Here is a 10,358-nt window from a genome sequence, read left to right as displayed (position 1 = left end):
CGCCCGGGGCCACAGGCTCAAAGTCCTCTCCTCTTCCGGGTGTGCAGAGCTCTGGCTTCATGTGTCAGTTTTATTCTGTGTGTCTCCTTGATTGAGTGTCTGTTTCTCTAGCCCACAAAAGGGCGGGGGCTCGAACTGAGTCACACTCTACCGGAGTGGTCGAATCAGAGCCCTAATCTTAACATAATTTAACCAAGGCATCTCAGCTGAATCTAAGACAATCACAGGGCACCACCCCAGAGCAAGAGACCCGTTTACAAGCATAAACCCTCTTTTTGGAATTCATAAATGATCTCAGAATGCCACAACACCCATCATGACAGTTCTTCCTTTGACACTGGACCTCTCTCCTTTAAAAAAAAACACAACTTTTGAGAAGCGGATGTGGCTCGACTGATAGGGCATCCACCTACCACATGGGAGGTCCAGGGTTCAAACCCCGGGCCTCCCTGACCCGTGTGGAGCTGGCCATGCACAGTGCTGATGCGCGCAAGGAATGCTGTGCCACGCAGGGGTGTCCCCCGCGTAGGGGAGCCCCATGCGCAAGGAGTGCGCCCCGTAAGGAGAGCCGCCCAGCACGAGGGAAAGTGTAGCCTGCCCAGGAGTGGCAACACACACAGAGAGCTGACGCAGCAAGATGATGCAACAAAGAGAAACACAGATTCCTGTGCCGCTGACAAGAATACAAGTGGACAAAGAAGAATACACAGCAAATGGACACAGAGCAGACAATGGGGAGGGGGAGAGAAAGAAATTTTAAAAAAACCTTTTAATTTATTTTTAATTGTGGTCAAATATGCAAAACATAAAAATCATTTCCAGCATTTCCAGGGGACAGCTCTTTGCTATGATGTACATTGACGAGACTGAGAAACTCGCACCATTATCCGTTTCCAGAAACTTTCGTCATCTCAAACCAAGGCTCGTACTCGTTTAGTAATAATTCCCCATTTCCCCCTCCTCTCACCCCTGGGAATCACTATTTTACTTTCTCTCTCTACGAATTTGCTTGTTCTAAGGAGTTCGTGAAAGAGAAATCATGGAATATCTGTCCTTTTGTGTCTGGCTTATTTCACTCAACACGATGGCTTCTAGGCGCATCCACATTGGGGCACGGACCAGTGCATCACTTCTTTTTACAGCTGGATAATATTCCACTGTGCAGATGGACCATAGTTTGCTCCTCTATCTGTCGATGGACATGTGGATGGCTCCACCTTTTGGCTCTCATGGATCTGGCTGCGACGATCAACAGTGTACAAGTGTCTGCCCCAGTCCCTGCTTTCAATTCTTCTGAGTCTGTCGCTAGGAGGGGAATTGCCAGATGATGTGGTGATTCCACGTTTACCTTTCTGAAGAGTCTGCTAACTTTTTCCATAGCAGCTGCACCATTTTTCCCTTCCCCCACAATGTGCAAGGGCTCCTATGTCCACATCCCCGCCAACACTTGTCATTTTCAGTTTTTTGTAGAATAGCTCTCCTCAGGGGCGTGAAGTGGTATCTCCATGCAGCTCCCCCACCCTGAGATGGCTCCCTCATCTGTTTGCTCATTGGGTTTTTTTGCTCGTTATTTTTGTTCACTGTTTGCACTCCGTGTCTGCTCGTTGTTCTTTCGCTCCTTGTCTGCTTGTGTTTTCACTTGAGGAGGCACCAGGAACCGAACCCAGGACCTCCCAAGTGGGAAGCAGGCACTCAACTGCTTGAGCAACATCTATTCCCTCCTCATTTGTTTTTGCTCGCTGTCTGCTCACTGTTGTTTTTTCTTTCTCATTGTCTTCCTGTTGTTTTGCTCGATGTCTGCTTGTTATTTTGCTTGATGTCTGTTTGTCTTCTTTAGGAGGCACTGGGAACTGAACCCAACAACTCCCATGCGGGAGGCAGGCACTCAACTGCTCGAGCCACATCCACTCCCTCTCCAGGTAGGTTTTTTTAAAGTTTATGTATTTCTCTCCCCTCCCCTCCCCCACAAGTTGTCTGCTCTCTGTGTCCATTCGCTGTGTGTTCTTCTGTGTCCACTTGCACTCTTATCGGCGGCACCGGGAATCTGTCTTTTCATTGTGTCATCTTGCTGCGTCAGCTCTCTGTGTGTGCGGCGCCACTCCTGGGCAGGCTGCACTTTTTCCGCGCTGGGCAGCTCTCCTTACGGGGCGCACTCCTTGCGCGTGGGGCTCCCTTATATGAGGGACACCTCCGTGTGGCATGGCGCTCCTTGCGTGTGGTGGCACTGTGCATGGGCCAGCTCACCACACGGGTCAGGAGGCCCTGGGGATCGAACCCTGGACCCTCCATATGGCAGATGGGTGCTCTATCAGTTGAGCCACATCTGCTTCCCTCCATGTAGTTTTAATTTGCATTTCTTTAATGACTAATGATGTTGAGCCTCTTTTCATGTACTCCCTGGCCATTTGAATCTCTCCTTTGGAGAAATGGCTATTCAAATCCTTGGCCCACTTTTTATTTTTTTAAGGATTTATTTTATTCGTTTTGTTTTGTTTTAGGAGGTACCGGGGATTGAACCCAGGACCTTGTATATGGGAAGCAGGTGCTCAACCACTGAGCTACATCCAATTCCCTGGCCCGTTTTTAAAAATTGGGTTGCTTGTTGTTTTCTTGTTGAGTTGTAGGAGTTCTTTATACAGTTTGGATGTTAAACCCTTATCAGGGAAGCAGATGTGGCTCAAGAGATTGAGCTCTCACCTACTACATGGGAGGTCCTGGGTTCGGTTCTTGGTGCCTCCTAAAGAAGATGAGCAGGACAACAAGCTGACACGACGGGTTGATGCAACAAGATGATGCAGCAAGAGACACAAGGAGGAAAACATAATGAGAGACAAAACATAGCAGAGGTGGCTCAAGCGATTAGGTGCCTCCCTCCCACAGAGGTGGTCCTGGGTTCAGTTCCTGGTGCCTCCTAAAAGGAAGACAAGCAGACAACAATCAGATACAGTGAGCACAAACAATGCAGGGGGTGGGGGAGAAATAAATTTAAAAAATAAATCTTTAAAAAATACCAAAACCCTTATCAGTCTAGGGTTTGCAAATATCCTCTCCCCTTCTGTAGGTGGCTTCTGCACTTCCTTATCCTTCCTGCTTCTGTCTCAGGAGGACCCTTGTGATGCCATCAGACCGACCCAGATGCCAGGTGATTTCTCCTTCTCAGGAGTTCCTTGTGCCATATCAGGGACTTAATTCACAGGTTCCACGTGAGGGTGTCGACATCTTCAGTCATTTTTCTACCAGCTGGTACATGTGGACATGGCTTCATTCACTCATTCATTCATTCCATAAACATTTATCGAGTGCCTACTGTACACTCCCAGATGCTGGAGACACAGCAGGAAAGGACACGGGAATCCTGGCCTCTGTGGAGCCTGCATGCTAGTGAGGGAGACAGTTTATTTATCGATGAGTGAAATAAACAGAAAACAGGACGCCTGGCGAGGGTGGCCGCCGAGGAGCAGCTGCCTTAGAATCCGAGGCCCCGGGCCACCCAGAGGACCTCACACCCCACGTCACAAGTAACGCGCCCCCGGGAAGCGTGCAGCTGTGGCCTGAGGGCACTGGGCCTTTCCCTCTTTCTCCTTTTATCGTTTTATGGGAGACAATCTCCATGGGTGCCCAGGCCCACGGTGCAGGAGCACTGGCTCCCGCCTCCCAGAGTCAGCCGAAACCGCATCTTCAGTTACCTTCTGTCTCTGGCAAGAGATGCTGGTTTTCCTTTCTGCTTTTGTGATTAAAAAGAAAAAAAAAAAGTGTTTTTTTAAAGAACAGATTCAATCTTGTGCATGTGTGTTCATCATGGCATCATTCACAAGAGACAAAAGGTGGAAGCCACCCAAGTGTCCATCAAGAACTGAATGGAGGAACAAAATGTGCTTCATCCAGACAATGGAATATTGTTTGTCCTTAAAAAGGATTGAAGGGAGTGGGTGTGACTCAACAGTGGGGCACCCGCCTCCCACACAGGAGGTCCCGGGTTCAGTTCCCAGAGCTTCCTAAAGCAGACGAGCAGATGCAATGAGCTGATGCAACAATCAGACACAATGAGCAGGGAGCAGATGTGGCCCAAGAAGTTGGGTACCCACCATTCACATGGGAGGTCCTGGGTTTGGTTTCCAGTGCCTCCTAAAGAAGACAAGCAGATACAACAAGCAGAGACAATGAGCAGACACAATAAGTCACAGTGAGCAGAAAACGAGCAGACAGACAAGGGCACCATCTTGGGGTAGGGGGAGGGAAGAAATGATCATTGATTAAAAAAAATAAAAGGAATGAAATTTAAACACATTCTGTTCGATGAATAAGTCAGACACAAAAGCCCAAATATTGTATTTTTCCATTTCTATGAATCTACTTTCTGTCCTATCAATAAACAAATTCCTAGGGCCAGAAAGTAGATTACAGGTTACCAAGGATTGGCGGGGGCGGGGGTACTGGTGGTTGAGGGTTAACAGTTCAGAGTTCCTGTTTGGGGTGATGAAAAAGTTTTGGGTGATTGATGGTGGTGATGATAACACAGTGTAAATGTAATTGACGCCGCTGAACAGTACACTTAAAAATGCTTAAAACGACAAACACACACATTTATTTATGTTCCAAATGTGAGCGGGTTTAAAGGAAAACATTAAAAAAGCATTTGTGAATATGGGGAGAGTGGAAAAGGTGAGAAACCAATGGTAGAGAACTGGGAGCTGTTACCTGTTCATTTTTTTTTAAGGTTTATTTATTTCCTACCCGCCCCCTCGTTGTTTCGCACTTGCTGTCTGCTCTCTGTTCATCTTCTTTCTAGGAGGCACAGGGAACCGAACCCAGGAACACCCATGTGGGAGGGAGGTGCCCAATTGCTGGAGCCACTCCGCTCCCTGTTTGTTGTGTCTCTCATTGTGTTTCCTCGTTTGTCTCCTCGTTACATCATTTCATTGCATCGTTTTGTTGCGTTATCTCGTTGTGTCAACTCGCCACACCAGCCCATCATGTCAGCTTGCTGTCTTGCTCATCTTCTTTAGGAGGCACTGGGAACGGAAACTGGGACCTCCCATTTGGGAGGCAGGTACCCAACTGCTTGAGTCACGTCCATTCCCACCTGTTCATTGAAAAGGTGGAGAAACTGAGGTCCAGGAAAGGGGGACTTGCCTTGACCACAGGCCACTGGGTAGGCTGAAGTTCTTTCTCCAGGAGGGGCAGAGAAAGGGAGAGAGGAGGCATTCCAGCACCTCCATTTTCCCACCCGGCCGTACACAAGAATCTTCCCCTCACCTCCGGCGCGAGAGGAGATGCCTGGTGAAGATTTTCAGGGGGGGAAACAGCCTGTGCAAAGGGCCTGAGGCTGCACCGCCTGGAGGCCTGGAGGACCAGCGAGCAGGCAGTGGGGGGAGCGAGGCGGAGAGCGGGGGGAGGGCAGGGAAGGGCCGGGCCGGTCATTCAGGGCTGCCGGGAGGACGCGGGCTTTCCCCGGAAGGAAGGCGGTGGGAGCCACGGAGGGCTGCGGGCAGAGGAGGGCTGGCCCGGCCTCGGGTGCTCCCGGGCGCCCTCTGGCTGCTGCAGGGAGAGGGGTTGGAAATGGGGTGGGGAGGCCCGCGGCGGCAGAGACGAGTCCCAGCTCTGCCTCGCGCCCTGCGTGGCGCAGCCCACTTCCTCTCTGGCCTCGGTTTCCTCATCTGTGAAAGGAGGACGGTCGCAGGGCAGCACCTCTGGGACAGATGAGGCTTGGGAGGGACTTGCTGCCCCCAGGCTCGGGCCGGGCGCGGGGCTGCCGAGGGACCCCTGGATCGGGTGGGATTCCACTCCCGGCTCCCCGCGGCGGCAGGGTGAGCCCCCGCCTGCCACCCCCCCCCCCCCCGCTCCAGGCGCCGGTGGGGTCACAGCCGGGCGCCAGGCTGGGGGATGAAAAGAGATTTCCCGCCCGCGCCCCGTGCCTCCCGGAGAGGGGACGACGAGAGAGAATCAGCGCGACCGGGCAGTCCGGCTCCGACCTCAGCACGACGCTCTGCCCGCAGCCTCCTCCTGCAGGAAGCCCTCCAGGATTGCTTCGGCCCCCTGCAGGTCCTCGCGGGCAGGCGTTGGAAGGGAGATGTGGACAGAGGGGAGGGCAGAAGAGCTGCAAGGAGGAGGGAGAGGGGAGTTGAGCGCCCGCTTCCCACGTACTAGGTCCTGGGTTCAAACCCTGGTGCTGCCTTAAAAAAAAAAAAAGGAGACAAGCCCATCGTCCTCTCTGGGTTTTGCTTTCTCAGCCACCAATCGGGGGGCAAAAAAATCTCACTCAGGTGCGCCCCAAACATCGAGCACCAGGACCCAGCTCCGCCCCTCCCGGAGCTCTCAGTCCAGCTGGGGCACGCCACGCCACTGAGGTTAAAGCACCAGGGACCGGGAAACGGACTTTGGCCCAGCGGTTAGGGCGTCCGTCTACCACATGGGAGGTCCGCGGTTCAAGCCCCGGGCCTCCTTGACCCGTGTGGAGCTGGCCCATGCGCAGTGCTGATGCGCGCAAGGAGTGCCGTGCCACGCAGGGGTGTCCCCCGCGTAGGGGAGCCCCATGTGCAAGGAGTGCGCCCGTGAGGAGAGCCGCCCAGCGTGAAAAGAAAGAGCAGCCTGCCCAGGAATGGCGCCGCCCACACTTCCCGTGCCGCTGACGACAGCAGAAGCGGACAAAGAAACAAGACGCAGCAAATAGACACCAAGAACAGACAACCAGGGGAGGGGGGGGAATTAAATAAATAAATAAACCTTTAAAACAAACAAACAAACAAAAAAAACCACCAGGGACCGCCGCCTTGGTGGGGTCACCTTGGGCGCTGGGGACCCCGATTAACCTGCAGGTGGCATCAGCCAGCTAAGCTGACCCCTGGGACGGCTGGCCAGGGGATCCTGGCGGCAGTCCCAGCAGGGACAGAGGTCGGGAGAGAGGAAACGGGAGAAGCTCCTGGGGTCTGAATACAAGACCCTCCCAGAGGAGACAACGAGCGAATGCTCCTACAAGTTCGTAGCCCACAGTAGCCGCCATAATTCGGAGTCTGAGAGCGCCTGAGGACAGAGGGCGCATCTCTCCTGGGACCCAGCTGCACCCCCGGCCAGTCCAGGGCCACGCAGCCAGGAGGGGCCCATTTCACAGCAGAGCGTGTTGAGACTCAGAGAGGGCAAGTGACCTTTCTGGAGTCACACAGCAGGCTGAGCTGGGAAGTGAGGACCCTGGTGAAGGTTTGTTGAATGAACAAATGATGGGCGGTTCATGGTGAGGGTCTCCCCCAAAGGAACTCTTTTGTGGCTTCCTTTCCTTTGGGAATTAAGTCTCAGAGGCTGATTTCCACACCGCTGTGGCTCTGACATTTCACGCCTCCCCTGCCACCCTATTCCGCCATCCCGGCCATTGTGAGCTGCTTGCTGTCTTCACACCTCTGGGCCTCTGCCTATGCTCTTCTCTCTTCCTGAAATGTCGCCTTTTTCGTTTCCAAATTTCATTTTCGCCTGGCAAACTCCTATTCAGCCATCAAGATCCCGGCTCCGATGCCCCCATGTGACTACCTCCATCCAGGATTCCCACAGGTAAACCTTCACTCCCCTCTGCGCCCTGAACCTCTGGGAGCTTCTTGAGGCTCAGGTGTGGAGGATGAGGCTTCTCTGGGTCTGGCACACAGTAGGTGCTCAGTCACTATGTGCAGAATGAGTGGAGGCACGCAGGCAGGGGGACGTGCCCAGGGGGTGGCTGGAGCCCTGATTTTCCCACGGACACGCTGGCTCCCCTGGACGAGTCCCAGAAACAGTCCACGTGGGTCGAGCGCACCCAGTGGGTCAACTCGGCGTGGTGGGGACGCTACGACCAGCCTCAGCTGGCAGATAGAGGACACTGAGACAGACTCGGAGCTGAGCCAAACTGGCCCCGGGTCAGTGTGACTCAGGAGCTGGACTTGCTCCTTGAGGGAGCGCCCGCGCCAGCCCGGCAGGGACGAGGATGACGGGCTTGCAGCAGAGGGGACAATTTCACGCCGCGTGGCCGGGCGTCCCCACAGGGACACTTTGCGAGGGTGGCGGGGCGGGCTGGGGGATGCGCGGGGCAGGCACCCCGGTGAGAGGGCGGCGGCCGAGCCTGGTGGAGCTTCACCCCTGCCTCTTCTCTGGTCTCTCAGCCGCCAGCGCCCGTATCTCTTCCTTGCTCTACCACTCTCCATGGCTCCCCGTCGCCTTCGGGGTGAAGTCTAGATTTTCATACCCGGCTTGGGACACCCTGTGGGGTCTGCGCCCTGATCAGGGCAGCAGTTCCTGGTCCACTCTCAGAACTCCCCAGCCCCTGCGCCCTTGCTCATGAGGTCCGCCCTGCCTCATCCGCCTTTCCTTCCGCCACACGATGGCCATTGGCCCAGCATGTTTTTGTGCCTCTTCCCTGCAGCCTGGGTGCTACTGGGGGGCAAGGGACAGAAATCCCCCAAATAGCAATGACGGGTCCCAGCATCCGGCACTCACACTGGGTTTTATGTACCCTCTCAGCCCTCTTTGCACCTGCCCTCCAAGGTGGGTGTCAGAAATCTCATTTATAGAGGCTCAGAGTGGACCTCTGATTTGCCCAAAGTCATCAAGCCAGGCCAAGGGCGGTTTCCCAAATGCACAAAGCGTGTCTGTCTCCAAGCCACTGTCCTTGCTGTCCCCTTAACCCTCCCGTCCTTTCGTAGGGGTCCCCATTCAGCTGTCCCCTCCCTGGGCCCCAGGTGGGGTCACGTCCCACCGTGACCCGTGTTCCCATCTTAGTCCTGCTGCCATGGCTCAAAGGAACAGCTGGTCACTTTAGTACACCCGACACAGACACGTGTCCTGGAAATTTTACGCATATCGGAAGTGCATGCTGTCTGCTGCACTCGTTTTCCAGAGGAAGAGACCGAGGGTCCGAGGAGAGAGGCTTCTTTCTGCAGGCATCTCGGTTGGATGGGGAGGGGGGAGGGCAGTGTCCTCAGAGGCAGCACATCAGCCCCCTCCCCCCAACACCGCCGCCCCCGCGCGCGCAGGCACCCACAGGGACATTTATCTTCCCAGACGCGCGCCTCCCACACGCAGGCGGCCGGCTGGCGTCTGCGCACCTGACACCGGGAAACCCAGCCCCGCGCTGGGGCGGGCTGGAAGGAGGGAGACGGGGGGCAGGGGGGCGACCCCCGAGGCTTTTTAGGGTCTCCCTCGGCCCCTCCCTGTTAGTGGGGGAGAGGAGGTGCCCGGCGACCTTGACCCCGGGTGGATGCCAGGCCACGCGCCCTCTCCGCCCCGATGCCCTGGAGACCCCCGCCCCGCCTGGCTGGCGCTGGGGGCTGGAGCAAGGTCCCCGCTTCAGCGCCCGCCCACCCCCTCCGCTTCTCCAGCGCCCGGGGAGGGGGCTTGTGGGACAGATGGGCCGGGGACAGACGCATCGCGGGCACGTGGGAGGCACAGCTCGGCAGGGGGAGGGTGGAGTCTGGCCCCCCAGATCGGTTCTCCCAGATTCCCCCCAGCGGGGGGCGGGGGGGGGGCGGCCGGGCCGCGGAGGAGGGGCTGTCCCCCCCTTCCCCAAGGTGGTCTCATTGCGCAAGCGCGAGGCCCAGAGAAGGGGTTCGCTCGCCGCGGGAAGCACAGCGCCGCGGGAAGCACAGCGCCGCGGGGTGCGAGGCCCGACCGCGGAGTGCGAGTGACGCTTGCAGCTCGGGTCCGGGGGTGACTGGGACCCGGGGACCCCGCCCCGCACGCAGGCCCCGCGCGCCCGGAACGCTTGGCCCCGGGGAAGCCCCGGCGCCGCCAGCCCGGGCTGTGGGCGGAGCGCGTCCCCTGCCGGGCACGGCCGGCACCGGCGCCGCGACGCGCTCCCGAGCCCTAGCCCGAGCCCTGCCCGGGAGCTGAACCCCGGTTTGAGCCCGGATCCAGCCTGAGCCCCCGACCCTGGGATGAGCCTCGATCCTGGTTGAGCGCCTCACCCCTCACCGTGATACTGTACCTTGATCCTGCCTGAGCTCTGATCCTGGGCTGAGCCCTGATCCTGCCTGAGCCCCCCACACTGGGATGAGCCTAGATCCTGGCTGAGCTCTCATCCTGGCTGAGCCCCCAACCCTGAGACTGAGCCTTGATCCTGCCTGAGCCCTGATCCTGCCTGAGCCCCTGGCGCTGGGATGAGCCTTGATCCTGGCTGAGCCCTCACCCTGGCTGAGCCTCCTACCCTGAGACTGAGCCTTGATCCTGGCTGAGCCCCGACCCCAGGCTGAGCCCTCATCCTGGCTGAGCCCTCTATCCTGGGACTTAGCATTTATCCTGGTTGAACCCCAGACTGGAGACTGAGCTCTGATCTTGCCTGAGCCCCTGACCCTGGGCTGAGCCCTGATCCTGGTTGAGTCCCCTACCCTGAGACTGAGCCCCTT

The sequence above is a fragment of the Dasypus novemcinctus genome, chromosome 19, assembly GCF_030445035.2.
Source record: "Dasypus novemcinctus isolate mDasNov1 chromosome 19, mDasNov1.1.hap2, whole genome shotgun sequence".
NCBI lineage: Eukaryota > Metazoa > Chordata > Mammalia > Cingulata > Dasypodidae > Dasypus > Dasypus novemcinctus.
The sequence above is the reverse complement of the archived record's forward strand: the minus strand, read 5'-3'. Positions refer to the sequence as shown.